Genomic DNA, 16,372 nt, shown 5'->3' with positions numbered 1-16,372 from the left:
AACATCAAGTTGCACAATGACTATGAGGTTTGTTCGCAAACTGTTTTTGTAGGGCCTTAGAAGCACTGGGTTCACGGACTTGAATGATCAAGTAGTTCAAACATTACAGTAGTACATTACTACATTAAATTACTGTAGTAGCTTGTATAAATAATAATTGCAGTCATATCAACCCAATGGACCTACTGGGATATTATATCATACATCATTCATAAGTTGGTTAATTGGATAAATCGAATGATCCGCGGAATTTCTATGCTCCAATTATGTGCATGATATTTGATGTAAATGTACATGATTCGTTCGAACAGTGCGAACTCCAAAATAATAATTGGTCTATAATACATTCATTCCTCTATGCGTCGTTTATGAAAGGACCATTTACTGAAGCATATTCGAGATGTGGAATAGAAGTTCCTTGGAAAATTATTCCAAAGAATCATCAGAGTGACCGAGAAAATATTTTTAGTATAGCTAGTATGGCTTCCACGAGTCGATATCAAAATAAATTTTCAATGAAGAATTAGAAATATTGAGAGATGAGCCAGCTCTGGATTGAAAATCTCTTTAATAGAGGAAAAATAGAAATTTTCCATAATAAAATAGGAAATTGCAAATAAAGAACAATAATACACACAACAATAAATTAGCACTTGTAAAAGCAAAAATTGCAATTATGAAATAATTCTTATTAAAGAAATCAAAATGTTTAACGAAAAAATACAACATTTTCATGAATAAATCAATATTAGCAATGAACAATTAAAAAAAATTATTTTATAATTATTCATTTCTAATATTGATGATTCTGAAAACAATACTGAAATTTCTACAGGAATGCTACTCAAAAGGAAAAACAGTAGGAGGTTTTATTTGCATCTCTAAGATTACATATTAACTTTGTGATTCTCTGATAAACTTTTCGTTGTAGGAGTTCAGTTCAGATGCTTCGCTGAGGTTGATATCATAAGAATTATTTTAAAAAAACTGAAAAAAAAATTTAAAAAAAAGTTAAAATTATAGGGATATTTTGGAAAATTTCTAGACCATTATAAATTTTTCACGAAATTTTTAAAAGATATTTTTATAAGATTTTTTTGTATTCTGATGCATTGAAGGTGTGCGATTTCTAGATATCCTGATACCTGATACACATTACAACATGATAACATCATCAAAATTTTCGACTTCATGAAAATTTATAATTTCCATGTTGGGTTTAGTTTGATTTTGAATCAGTTGAAATTGTCCATCTTCAAAATTGATCGGATTAACCATATGTTTTAGTTACATAAGGTTTTTTTTTTAATTTTTGTACGTGGTCATAGGGAGGGGGAGAGGGGGTCTGCCAAATGACCACGATAAGCCACATGGGGGGAGGGGGGTTGAAAATCTTCAAAAATATGACCACGTAGTTTCTGGATGGCCCCATCACTGGTATGCAGAATATTAAAAACCTTTATTGTTTGCACAAAAAGTTTAATCACAAGAAGTTGATGAAACAATGCACCATGCGTCTCCACATTCCTGTACGCTTATGTAGTGAACATGCCTTAAACTTTTCAACAAAAATAGTAATAAATCTCGAAAAGTAATTAAATCACGTACTTAGCGTTTTGACGTAGGACTTACGTCTTTCTTTACTATACTGGTGTCATTTAGATTTTTGGAAATCAAGAGCGTTACGCTGGAAGGGAAGATTTTGAACGTTACTAGCGCCTTTATCTTTCGATGGATTTTTAAGATTTATATATCAATCGACTCGGACACTCTCCACCATTGTGCCTATTTCATTGAAACTTAAGATTAATAACAACAAGCTATTGAAAATTTCAATTCTTGTCAAAGCCAGTAAAAATTTCATATGTAACCAATCCCGTGCATACCTAACACGGACATCAGAATGCAGTATGTTACGGGCCTTCGGGTCTACCGGAAGATTTTCTTTATGTATAAAAGAAGCAGTGCCTGCAGTGTGCGAGTCGTTACAATTTGTGACAGCAGCGCGTACTGACGTGCTTTTTGTTGTGTTTACCTACACAGCGACAGCATGCAGTCACCAGCGGTAGAACTGCCGGTGGGTCTGCGAATATGCATGAAAGAAGTGGGCGCATTTTTTTGTCATTCTGTGCTTGATGATGGTCAGGTGCAGTGGTTTAGGTTGCGATGGATGCAATCGCCCATCGCATTGCTCGGAGTTCACGGCTAGAGGCCGATTATTGGTTTTATTTCCAGAAGTTTTGAATAAACAAATTGCTAATAATTCTACACAGCATGGAAGTTGTCATTTTCAATACCAATGCCTATAATCAAACTCCATAGATCCAAAAGTTAAATGTAAATACGTTACGTTTATACAAGTCCTACGTCTACTCGCGGTTATGTTGAAAACATTACCCATTGCTTTTTTTGAATTTATTATTGTGTTAAAAAAAGTTTTCGACAGCTACAACTTTTGTGAAGACACAAACTTTGTATGCTGTAAATACGAAAAAATATTTTTTTTCATCTCACTTATAGGAGAATTAATCATTACGCCTTCAAAGAAGCGGATTAATTTACTGATAAAATTTCTGGAGAACACCATTACGCTAAATCGTATTATAGTATTATTGAAAAATCGCACTATAAAACTATTTTCGTATTTCCGTATTGATTAATATTAGTTCATTAGTTTATAAAATCTGCCAACTATGCTCCGAGCCGCATCCAGCACTAATCAGCATTATTCTACCGGTCATTGTACTTCCATCATCATCGTCATCGCCGCCGTGCCCACAGATCATCAACGTCCACGAAAGAGTTGTGTACGCCTCGCATGTCGCCAGCCACAACATTCGCCTGCCTTACCTGCCCAACAGAGCCCATCTCGCGCTCGCTGCCTCTTCCACCTAATCAAACGAAGACAGCAGTGACGACGATCGGCGCGCGGTGGTGGTGCGGCCAGCGCGAGCCACATGTGCTTCCACGAACAGAGTGTTCTATACGCGCGAGGAGCTACGCGAGAAGACACCAAACCAAAACACGACTTTCTCGCAGTGGGCTACACGCATTTGGGCATTTGAATCGAAGAGAGGGAGCACGTTCATGCATCGAACTGGATGGAGTGCAGCAAGCAGTCGTCGGTTCGCTGGCGTAGGCTCACGCTCCACGGTTTCAGTTGAAGCTAACTCTCTGCGGCGGTGAGAGCACTGCTCAGTCTACGCGTGTCCAAGGAAGTGTATTTCGTTTTGTCGTGATTTTTGCGCTGGCTTGAGCTCGCGCAATTCATTCTGGTCGTGACTATTTAGCGATGATCTGTGCAATTTGATTCGGTGAAAAATTGCAATCAGTGACAACAAGAAAAGCACCATTTAGTGCGCTATTTGTTTATGGCCATCGTTAATCAACGCTCGCAGCAGTTCGCGCGCGAGGTGCATGTGGTGAAGGAGTTGCTTGCGATTGAAATTCACGCGACAAAAAGTGCTATAATCAACAAACCGGTGCGGTGTGAATTTGAAATATCGAGGAAATTGTCTACGTCTGAGCTCGCTTAAGATTCAAAGTGTTGTGCGGCAGCTATGGTCATGCTTCTGCTCCAGACGTTCGATACGCCGCGTTGTCCAGATGTGAACTAAATTTAAAATCTCAGCGTTCGCTTTCATCGTACTGGGATGATATTTTTGAAGTAGCTCACCAGGAGAGCTCCTCATCGTCACAGACAAGCGGTTGTTGTTATTGGATAAGCATTTTCGAATGGGAGAGAAGTGAAGGCATTACATAGTTGGGATGGGTATGATGCAACGATGATAAAAGATAAGTTGATAACGAGAGATATACGAAAATCCTTCGATTTAAAGTGCTCTGCAGAGGATAGAAGTGTTTCAAACATACAAAGTAACACACAGCTTAGTGCCTAATGAGTTGTTTACTCTAGCGAATACGAAGACGAAAGGAGACGAATTTTGCTGTGTTTACAGAAAATAAAAAAAACGGTCATAAGTGATTCGGCTAACCCAAACAAACCGGTCGCGTTCGCAGTTTATCGAGTGTTCGATTGTTCAGTACGAATACAAACGGCAGCATAAGTGCCAAGTGTTTCATTGTTAGTGCTGCTCCTATCTTGATAGTGCTCTCCGGTGGCTGTGGTTTCCGAATAAGAATAAGAGGCAATTTGTTAACCTCGAAGGAGTAAAAGGAAAAAAAAAGTCGACCATATCAACTGTGTGGAGTGATTCGAATTTATGCGCAAAGCAGAGGGCGACTGTGATAAGTCGCTTGTTTTTTTTTCAATTTCGAGTTTTGAGAACAAGTCGTTCCGTTTGTTTTGGGTTGCGAGAGTGTAGCCATTGCGCGGAAAGCTTTGGTTCTCTTTATTGAACGTCGATACTGGACGTTAAGAATCAACAGAAAGAGAGGACGTGACTAAAATTTAAAACAAACAAATCATTCGTTCCGACGACGAGGATCAGAAGAATTTCGCTCTACACAAGCCGCTGCAGCCGTTGGTGCATTCGTATGATCCGTACGTGAGGGAGGATCGAGACCTTATTTCAACGGACAACGTGTTTCAGCAATAAATTGAATGTAAGTTTTATGACTGTGACGCAAATGGAAATTAATGCGATTTTTAATTTTGGTATCGAAACTAATATTATTTGCTGCTCTGATGGCGTATTCTTCAGTAGTTTCCAACATCCGTTTGGTGTGGAAAGATAACTTCATTTTTGATAACATCGATGCGTATTATTCCAATTAGGGGAACGGTTCGCCACTTCATCTCATAGCTCCTATTTCCATCCCATCAAAAACAAAGCAATGGAAAGGAATTTGGTTTGTTTATTATTTTTGTGATTTTTTTCAGCAGTGAGCACGCAAGTTGACAAAAATAAGCGACGAATTTGGTGCCGTATTTCTTTGTCTAGCGATGAGATGGATATATGTACAGTGAGATGGAGATCGGGACATTTCCCCTACATGAAATATATCGGGCTGAAAATTTTCTCGACTTCCCTGGGCATAGACGTATCATCGTGTTAGCCTCATGATGTACCTACAAACAATAACTAGGCTTTGAAACATTGACCCCAGATGGTAAGGATTAATTTTTAAATCGATTTTTAGTAGGTACAACTGCCAAGGGCTTTTTGGGCTGCAAAGGTTTTTTATGAGTTGCTGCTCATTTGTCTTGTTGTTAACATTACTCAATGTGCGAAAAATTAAACTGGAATCATTTAATGATGTGATTGAATCAATACGTGTCTACTTTTCATAATTCTATACTTATACTGATTACATACTATACTGATTACGTAAGGAATAACAAGGAAAGGAGGAGATCTGTTACTTTCTTACGCTCCATACGAATGATAATATAATTGGAATGAAAAATATTCATGGTTGGTTACCCAGAAAAATCCCTCACTTATTTGTTGACTTATGTTGACTTATTTGTTGAGGTTCATAAAAATATTCTATTTCTACTATTATTTCTTATCTCAACAGTAAGACTAAAACAGGCATATCTGTTAAGTTACAAGAGACCGAGTTACATTGAACAGTAAATACCATTGGCGTAACTACAGGGGGGGGGCTAGAGGGGGATATAGTCCCACCTAGGATCAAATTAGCCCCCTGTAGAATTGTGGTCGCTTTGCATTAATATCGCTCATATCTAGCTCTCCGGTCACATGAAGGCTTAACTGTAAGCAATGGATTCTCTCCATCATCTCGCTACGAACTAGTTGAATCTATTTCATAAAGTTTTCAAATTTTGAACAATATTTATGTTTTGCGATAAAAATGCTGAAAACCAAGGATAGGAGAACTGGGGATAGAACGTCCAAGTTAAGGAAAATGCCGTTTTTATCAATGAAAACCACCAGTTCAGCATGTTTTCACCACCCAAAACTGAAGAACAGCTTATCTACTATTGACTACCGATGACAGATATCTAATTTAGCATTTTATTGTACAGAAATTTGATTTTGAAAAAGCACTCGCAAACAAATTATTTTGAAACCAAGCGGGGTGTGATGCGCCAGTGGACGAGCTCGGTGGTCTAGTGGCTACCGCTTCTGCCTTTTAAGCAAGAGGTCGTGGGTTCAATTACAGACTCGTCCCTTTCCTACTTTGTATTCTTTCTGTGTTTCACGTTCTGGCAAAACGATTGCTACAGCTATAACCTCCCACAATAACAATTCCAAAACCTCCTGTGACACGTATGAGAGATCGTAGAGTTCTCTGCATCTTTCTTAAGTAGGTGTCTAACTAACCATCCTTCCCCTTCCTCAGCATTCGCAAGGACGTGGCCAGGACAGATCTCGACTATTGGAGAGTGCATTGCTTCCATCTAAGAGATAGTGATTAGTCCCAAATCAATATCTGTGGTAACGGATGAAAGTGATGCTACTCTCATACAATAGTCTTGGCTTGTACCACCTACGAATTTGTGCGAATTGCTCAATGCTAATGCTAATGCTAATGCTAAGCGGGGTGTGATGCGCCAGTGAATGGGTTGAAACGCGCATGTGCTCATCGTACTAATTTTCATTTTAATTGCCTTTGTAAAGCATTCAATGGCAATATTTTCCATTGCTTTATCGTATAGACTATTGAAAATAATCACAATGAGGATATTAAGCCTTATTCAAGGGTGGCGCGTTTTGACCCCTATAGGCGTGCTACCCGCACTTCCATTAGGCTCCCTTGATTCTCCAGCTCCAGAAATTATTTCTTAAGGAAGTGTAAGTAGGAACAGTGATTTTAAGCTGATTCAATGCTGATTGAATAAACAATAGAAGTAACAGACTGAAAAAAAAAAACAACATCATTTCTGATTGAATGATGAAAATTCAAGGGAAATACGGAATCTTAATATTTATTTAGACTCCATAATTTTTTTGGCAAACTGTCTTAGATTCAAAGAGACATACTTGATGCTTAGATTAACAAAAATTTTGTAGCAAACTCTGATTTTCAATGATTTTTTGCAGCAAATGATCAATCCTTTAATATTTTTAAAATATTTTCAGAGCGGAGCTTGTAGTTTTCTGCTGTTGCAGTCTTGTAACGCAGCAAAAATAAGTTTATTTCTGCATCTGATGGTTTAATTTATTTTACCTTTTTCAAGGATTAGATGTATAAATAAAAATCTTCCAATTCTTGAAAAAAGTAAAATAATTTATCGAAATCGTCGGATGCTGAATTGAACTCGTTTTTGCCGCTTTACAAAACTGCAACAGCCAAGAACTACACGTTTTTCAGAGCTTTGGGAGTATTTTTTACTAACCCGAACGTGTGATCTTCAGCTTTCTGACATGGTCCCAAAAGATGCAACCTTTTCAAAAGGTTATCAATGCATCCCCAGAGATTTCAAGGAGATGCAACTAAAATTTAAATGTGAAAGAGGAAAACCAAAGTTTTCCTAAGACATCTCTAGATTTTTTTTAAGTCAGCAGTGCTGGGCCTTGATGAACATTATTTGTAATGTTCAAGTCGTCAATGGATCTGATGAAATAGCTCTAGGCCAGTTTGTAAACAGTATACATGAGTTGGGTCGAGTGTTGAGCGAGAACGAATATAATTGTTTTTTTTATTAAAAAAATAGAAAAAAAAAGTTAGCCCCCTCTAGAATTTTTCGTTAGTTACGCCAATGGTAAATACTAATCATCTGGACTTGTAAGGATATTCTATTAATTCACCTAGCGGTGATTATGCCATTCTCACTCATTTTAAAATGTATTAGACCAACATCACTAGTATGAATCAATGTAGGGCTTATCGCTAGAAAATCTATATACGGTGCAAGTTTTTGGAATAGATTTGGAATAACTTTTTTTCTTCTTTACATTACCAAAAACTTTCATAATAAGCAACAGACGATGAAAATAATTTGATGTTTTCAGTATTTTTCCCTTTTGCGTATACTAAGTACACATAAGGCTATAGGATCACTATAAAACCGAACTTTTGATAGAAGCCTCGGAGACCCATAGTTTTATATTATATTCCAATCGACTCAGCTCGACGAAATGAGGTGATATCTGTATGTATGTATGTATGTAAGTATGTGTGTGTGTACAAAAAATGTGAAACACATTTGCCTTATTTGCTTGTACCTACACAGAAAAAAAATATGAAAAGTAAACAGCGCGTAAAACTTGAGATGCGGAAATTTACGCTTTTCTACGCTGAAATGATGCCCTTCCTAACAAGGTTGCTTACAACTTGCATGCAATATTGATGATTCACATGAAATATTGTTTACATTTGGGCTATATCACGCATGGAATTGCGCTAATAATGGCGTTCCATTTATGTGCATGATTTTTAGCGTAAATTTCAGTGGATTTTTCTATCTGTGTAGCCTTATTTACTTGCAACAGGTTGCATTCGACGCGGGATCTTTCCTAATTTTTTGCTGTTAAAAATTGACCCAATCGACCATTGCGTTCCGGAGTTATTGAAAATTTTTCCCTTAGAAAAAAAATTCAAAATCGGATTTTTTTTTTTCAAAAACTGCAAAGGGAAGCATGAGCATGAGCATTATGCCCGCAAAATTCGTAGTTGCAACTCTGTGATTGACTAAACTTGCGAAATTGTACGGAGAACACAATGAATGGGGCTTGGGATTAGCTACCCATTCTCAATGTACACGTTTCGGGAGCACAAATATTTAAAGTCAATAACGGCGCCGGCCACGTCCTTACGGTCATATAGGAAGGGAAGGATTGTTAGTCCTACTCTCGTTGCTTCTAGAGACCGAGTATACCTCTGCATCTCCACGATTGTCTTGGGATAGGATATCGTTTTAGTTACAAAGGATAATTTATCTGGATTGACTTCGGTAAGTGATGAGATCTATGGGATGGGAAACACTAATACTCTGTTTCGCGACGAGTTAAAAGTTAAAACATGCATGCCCGGTGGCATATGAAAACTGGGGAGATTCGCGTTTTGGACGACCGAACGGAAGCGCAGCACTCTGTACTCACTTGTCCGATGGCTACAGCAAACTATTGAAGATCGCGCTTGTTTCGACTGGAGCAAAGCGCAGTACATGCGCATGAGCCACCGAACACAAAATAGATATTTTATATCTTTCCCGACGACTAAAACACGCACTGCAGTTACTTGTTGTATGGCTACTGCAAACTATGGGAAGATCCATAAAGTACGTCACGCAAAAAAATGGCGATTTTCAACCCCCCTCCCCCCTTCGTCACACTTTTTGTATGAAACCTCTAAAATTTTTGTATGGGTCGTCACGCAGCTCGGAACCCCCCCTCCTCCCTAGGAGCGTGACGTACTTTGTGGATGGCCCCTATTGAAACTACTGAAGATCGCGCTTCTACTGGAGAAACACGATTGGACAAGAGACAAACTTTCACTTTCCGATTTATTTGCTCACCCGTATAAGGCAGAACAAAATTACGGCGACCGGCCGATCGTTTTGCCTTCCGCACAAAGCAAAACTGAATATCGACGAGCGGCCGATCCGCTTACTGGAGGAACACGACTGGACAAGAGACAAACTTTCACTTTCTCTTTTTCAAAAACTGCAAAGGGAAGATCCAGAAAGTACGTCACGCAAAATTTGGCTATTTTTAACCCCCTTCCCCCCTTCGTCACACTTTTTGTATTAAATTTAAAAAAAAAATTATGGGTCGTCACGCTGCTCGGATCAACCTCTCCCCCCTCCCCCCTAGGAGCGTCAAAACTGTCATAAAATCGGATGACGGAATCAGAGGCAGACAAAATTTAACATGTTAAAAATTGGTTTATTACTGTGTCTTGTACTTAAACACTTATGGAATGATGCTATGGCAATTTCATTAAAAACAATAAAAATAATGTTAATCGAAGTTTAATTGTGATCAACTAATCATTCAGAACCCTAAACGCGTTCATTTATTTTAAAGGAATAGAAACCAAATATAGTGAATCGAATAAATCACATAAGTCCCAAAATCCGAACAAAGCCACAGTATCATCCAAAATATTGAAAATGTTGCTAACACTATTTTGAGGAGTATCTTGATGTCAATGTTGCTATTTAACATTATATCAAGTTATAAACCTCGTAATCTAAACTATAAGCATCATTGTTACTTTCATCATCTTTCAAAAGCCTAGAAAGTTTAAACATATGTTATATAGAAAGTATGTTTTTAAACTGCAGGCTATTTAAATTAGCATTCGGATCTTCTTCACCACCATTGCATAAAAGCAACAGAGTAGAAAATTGGAAACCACAAATGCTCATCATTTAACGATTATTCAAACTACGGACAAATTAACAAAAATTTCGAAAACTAACCGGGTGACTTGATACTGTGATACTGCTCTGATTAACTATGAATAGCTTGCACCGATATTCAATTAGTTCTATAAACGTTTTTAAAGTTACACTGTCGGAGCCACGATTTTTTTTATTCCTGTGAATTCGCGTTGGCTGGCTAATGAAATAATATTTCAATCCTTAAATTATGTCCAAGGAATTTAAGCAACAAGAGTTATAAATAATATTAATTGAAAAATTCAAGATAAATAAGTGCAATTGGAAGCGCTTACTTACATGAACATTAAGGACAATCTTCACGGAATCCAAGACTAAATACGCATTTTAAGGGCACTTCATACAAAACGGGAGCTCCGCACAACTGCCATTTTTAAAGTTGCTCAGCATCTCCTTTATGTAATATTACAAATTTGCCGAATGTATTTAATGTGCAAAGGAGCGTTATTTGGAAAAATCATCAATCTGCATTTGAACCATTTGTTTGAGAAACTGCATATATCTATTTTACACATTCGATTTCTTAGATACAGATCAATAGTTTAAGGTAAAATTCAACACCCTGCAAGCAGTACTCCAAAATTGCTCTTCAAAGTACATACATGCACATATGTAGTTTCTCAAACAAACGAAACATTCTTCAAACATTTTCGAAAACAAAATTTCGTATTTTTTGCCAGAATTTAGAATATATAAAAATGTGATTTTGTCCAAAAATGTCACATATGCAGATTTTCAAACAAACGGTTCATTTGTCGATAACACTTCATATTCTGTCTTATTTGTTACTTTGTGTTCATTTAGCACTTCAACAGTGTGGCGCGGCCATGTCCCGAGACGTGGGTAGGACGAAAAATAATCAAAAAAGATAAATGAGTAGACGAAAAAACATATTACCTACCTTCTCGAAATTTCATCTTAATTTAAGTGTTTTCGCACGGGAAACCAGTGAAACAGATGCTGAACAATATTATTTTTCTGAAGCCAATGGGTTCCCCCATTGCGGGAACAGCAGCGGCATTGATTTTAGTTCAGAAATCAAGAAAATGTCGTCAGGAGGGTCCAAAATGCGTAGGGGTCCAAATCAAGTTGGTTACTATGCGTGTCCTCTCACACGTTGAAAATACATTTTCTAGACCACAATAATATTTTGTAACGTTGAAACTTGAGTTTACTTATTTAATGAAAAATGAAGGCAAAGCTGTTCATGTTCATGTTCTACCTATTACTGGAGTATCAAATGTATAGAACACTTTTAAGGAATTTCTTGAACTTTCCACAAATCCTTTTGAATTTCAAGAGATTTTTTCGATCATCCTTAGATAAGTTATGGTACTCCCTATGACTATTAAAAGGTTTTAATCACTAACTTGAAGCAATTCGTACCTTCAGAAATCTTCAGAAACATCTTCAGATCTACCAAGAATGCTTGTGATCGTACAATAATCTTTCAAGGTGTTCAGTACTATTTACGGGTTTTCATAAATCTCAAGAACTTTATTACTCCGAATTCTAGACTTATTTCTTTCTTCTTCTGAGATGCAAACGTAGGTACATGATTCCTACAGATTTCAATAAACTCTTCCAGAAGCTTCCAGAGTTTTTTTTTCTTATAGGCTTGCTACCACATGTCTGAATGTGATACAATTATCATAAACTACTTTATATTTACATATTCCTACAATTTTTCTCTTATATCTATGTTTCAATTTTCAACTTTCCGAGAAGAGCTCGGTAGTCTTGTGACTACCGCTCCGATGAAATACTGACGCGTCGAGCGATGTAGTAAATCTCAAATACAGTCAGTTTCAGCTTAGTTGAGCTTGTAGTCCTTGTAATAATCCTTGTTTAGATTATAAAAGACATAATCACCGTCTTCGACCAGAGGTCGCACTTACTGAACACTTCACATGTAGCAGAGACATCTGAGACATTAACATCTGAGACAATAGATAGGACATTTACACAACACCCAGTGGACCAGTGGAGAACTTTTCGCTTTACGAAAAGTTTTCTCTTTACCGGGGTGAGAATTGAACCCGTACTCCATAGGATATGCGTCTAGACGATTTACGTCGTTAACCGCACGGCCACGAAGCCCACAATTATCAACGTTTGTTTAATTCACCTGCCGTTCTTTCATTTTTTTATAAAATTTCAGGAATTCTCTGAGCCTTTTTGAACTAGCAGAAATAATTACGTACTTCCAAAAAAATTTTCAATATTTTTATGGAAGAGTAGAAATTATTGAAAACTTCAAGACTTTTTGGAAAATTTCAATACACCATTGAGCATTTTTTGGAATAGAAATAATTCCTTACGGACACTCAGGAACCTATAGGAAAAGAGGAAATGATGTTTTCTTTACAACTCTGGAAACCTCCACGAGTGCCAGTTTCAAACCTCTGATTAACTTTGAAATGTTTGAAAGATATTTTTAATATCTAGAAATCGAAACTGTATTGACAGTATTAGATCCTTCAGTTATCCATAATCATGGTTATGCTTTGACTGTCTTACTCAAAAATTTTGTTCGAACCCTCTCAAATTGAAAAATAGAGCTTCTACACTCTGTCAAGTTAGTTTAAGACCACCCATATTTTGAGAAAAAATCTCCAATATTTAATTAGTTTTAAATAAACAACGAATGGATCAGTGAATACTTCATAAGAACATCATTCTTAACTGTATTAAATAATAATTATAGACAAATGCAAAGATTTGGAGGATATTTGTTTATTGGTGCTGTCAATTTAACTTAGGACCACCGGAGATATTGTTCGAGCAGAGGCGGTAAAAACATTTAAACATTTTAAATTCATCATGTTAATAATCAGTTGCTTTACCGTTTCTCTTAATAACTTGGAACATTCGGTTTGGCATACTGGATACTAAGTTTTGTAGAACGCTTTTCACAATGTTTCCCCGGGCCTCTAGAATAGCAGATTTTAGCTCATCAGCAGAGGTGTACTGCTGATTTGCACTGAACAGAGAATCCCGCCCATACCATACAGGATCCCCCACCGAAGTTCCGGGTCGTGAAATATTGCTCTTCCTTCCTCAAATCGCGCCAATAGCCGTTGAAACCGTCAGAGCCGTCCAGGTTAAACTTTTTTTCATCACTGAAAATCATCTACATAATCACAAAACACTATTAGAGCTTTATGCTTTTGCAGCTTAAAATATATCTCTGAATAACAAGGACTGCTATCAACTTACCATGTTCCAGTGGCGTAGCCACGGGGTGGTTTTGGATATATATCCCCCCCCCCAGTGACAAAATTTTTAGAAGACTTTTTTTTTTCGAAAAAAAGAAAATGTTCAGAAAGCCCCCCCCCCTGACCAATTTTTTGGCTACTCCGCATCCATGTTCCACTGGCGATTCATATTGGTTTTTGCAAAGTTCAAACGCCGCTCGATATGGGAAGGGGTGAGGTTTGCAGCTTTCACCTTTTTGGCCCTTTTTATAAACGGACTTTTGACCAGAACCTGACGAATAGCCTCTCGGGTAACGTTAAGTTTAATTCCTGCTTAATCTGCATGAGCGATTTCGAGAATTCGAAGCAATTCTAATAATCTCCCGTTTATCCCGTCCGGAAAGTTTCGATTTGCGAGGTTTTTTTTCAAATTTTTACCATATCCTGTGGTAAAGATATTTACCATATCTTAAACTTACTTGACATCTGGTAATACGTTTATGTTGGAATAAACACTGATTGAATAATAAAAATTTAGTTGTACACGTCCATTCATCTGTTGGCGCCAATACAAACGTAATTCGATAGGGTGGACCAAAAAGATATACTTATTTTCCGCCAAACACGAATAATGTTGAGTGTACTTAAATTAACTTGACGGAGTAGTACATACATAGATCATTTTTATTCGAGATCCAAGAAATTAACTAGTAACATTAAAATTGTTCCATCAAATGCAATTCAGATTTCAGAACCCCCCCACCCCCCATAGACCAGTTTCCTGGCTATGCCACTGTGGCTCCACAGCTTGACGGTCGCCGACTTTGTCCGTCCTGCTCATTAAAAACTTTCGTTTTCACCGTTCAACAAGTCTTGCTCCTTTCACCTGGTCGCCAGCAAATTCCCCTCTCTGCACTGCACTGCACATGGCGGACACTGGCGCAGTCTTATGCAGTGAGCCATTGACAGTCGCGTAAAACCTTCGCATATAGTTTCTTTCCATGTTTTCCTGCGTTTCACCTATCACACTGTTTTCGTGCTGCCTTTTCCTTCTACGGTGGATTCGTTTCTCTTCTACCCTTACTACACTGTACAGCTCTCTATTGCAACGGGTACGAGCCACTAAAAAATATACATTTTCCATAAAAATGCTAATGAAGATATTAGGGTATGAGGCAAAAAACTTGCACAAATAATGCAAAAGTTCCATAAACAAGAAGCTTAGGAATTTTCGACAGAACACTTTTAAAAGCAAAAAATACAAATATAAAAGAAGAGTTTTTCATAAAGAAATCAAAATGTTTCACGGAAAAATAAAGAAAGATAGAAATATAGAAAAGCAATAATACTGTGCATTTTTCCATAGATGCCCCCAAGTTCATGAAAAATATCATCAGATTTATTGCTTAAAAGCAATCTATAAAATTATATTTTTGTTTTTGAGAAAATATGCTTGCACTGAAGCCGATCTAGAGTATGGTGCTGCAATGAGCTCAACTTTTGACAGTTTGAACGAGATCCTGTGTCTGCCTTTGCTCGATGTTCTGCCGAAATCCAGTCCAGCGCGCTTTTTGACAGATTAAGTATTCACTCTTTCATTAGGTGTGGCCCTTTTACACCTCTTGAATTTCTGTCGATATTGTAGTTGTAGTCCTGAAATACAAATCGTTGGAACCAGTTGATGGAGTCTCAGAATGGAGTAACAAATACGGGCGATCAACCAAACTCAAGCTCAATCTCATTTCAATGAAATGTTTAACTAGATTTTTCGGAAAAACTCATGAAATGTGTATTATAAGCATTCCAGAAACAAATTTGAAATCATCTCCTGAATTTTTTGAACTTATATGATATTTGCTGCAGGAATGAATGTAAAATATCTGTAAAAAAATATAAAAAAGTTCCCAGATAAAATTTAATAGAAAAAGTGCAGTAAGACGTATGGAGAGTCTCTTGAGTAAAGTCTGTTTTACAGAAAGTTCTCCATAAACTACCAGTAGATGATGATTATGATTCTATCAATCTTTTAGGATGAGATTAGTCGTCGTGAAGATATCATCATAATCTCACACAATTTGTAATAAGTCAAAATGAAAAATCTAATTCACATTTCGAGATTCTTGAAACTTGAAACTGCAGCAAAAACCAGACATTTAAAAAATCAATATTTGTTAGATTAACTTCATGATATACTTGAGTAGAGAAGGTTTCCAATCTAAAAATCCGAACATACCGAACCGGGTAGCAAACCCAACTATGCATCTACAGTATGGTCTATTTAGCCGCGCACCTTACCGCACGGGCTCAGGAAGCCTGTTATCTATTTAAAAAAAATATAATAAAGTATTGAAAAGTTCAGGAAGAAAGTGCAAAAATTGTCTCTATTATTTTAGTGTATCAATGTGCTTCTCATACGATCTACAATAATGTATAAAATCTCCAACTATGAAAGCAGTAACTGCGGCTGTGCTCGAAAAAAAACTTGGTTGTAACGCTGGTCAGGTTTCAAAGAAAAATTAGTACAATAAAGAAGAAATGTTTCACTTCTTATTGAATGCACCGCAAGCAGGAGCGAAGTTTTAATTAAACTGTCAGTTATGATCGCTCCCCATCAAACAAATCCGTCTGACAGCTTCTAAGTTGTAGCCGCGCGCCGCTTCTTCCCTCTGTTCTATCCTACGTTGGTGATCGAATGTAGAGGTATTTGCTAATACAATATCCGATAGCCATGGGCAAATAGCGAGCAAATCTCCGCGCTGCCGGCCGGCCGCCGCCGTGTATGTTACACGAGTGTTTATGACATTTTCCATTTATTATGAATCGAAATTGTTTGCTCCACGCGCCATTCGCATCGAACCAACAACGGGCTCAGCCAGCGCAGCAAACCTTCGACTTT

At 37.3% G+C, this 16,372-nt stretch overlaps 1 protein-coding gene across 2 annotated transcripts in view; it reads left to right on the top strand.

The window, feature by feature from the left end:
* The first annotated feature begins 3,156 nt into the window (after window positions 1-3,156).
* Window positions 3,157-16,372, top strand: part of LOC134225134 (semaphorin-5A) — a 659,484-nt gene continuing 646,268 nt past the window's right edge. For both annotated transcript variants that reach the window (XM_062704952.1, XM_062704953.1), the window contains exon 1: window positions 3,157-4,566. The gene's annotated coding sequence lies outside the window, so the exon portion shown is untranslated. The remainder of the gene's footprint in view (window positions 4,567-16,372) is intronic.

The sequence above is a fragment of the Armigeres subalbatus genome, chromosome 3, assembly GCF_024139115.2.
Source record: "Armigeres subalbatus isolate Guangzhou_Male chromosome 3, GZ_Asu_2, whole genome shotgun sequence".
Taxonomy (NCBI): domain Eukaryota; kingdom Metazoa; phylum Arthropoda; class Insecta; order Diptera; family Culicidae; genus Armigeres; species Armigeres subalbatus.
The sequence above is the reverse complement of the archived record's forward strand: the minus strand, read 5'-3'. Positions and strand labels throughout refer to the sequence as shown.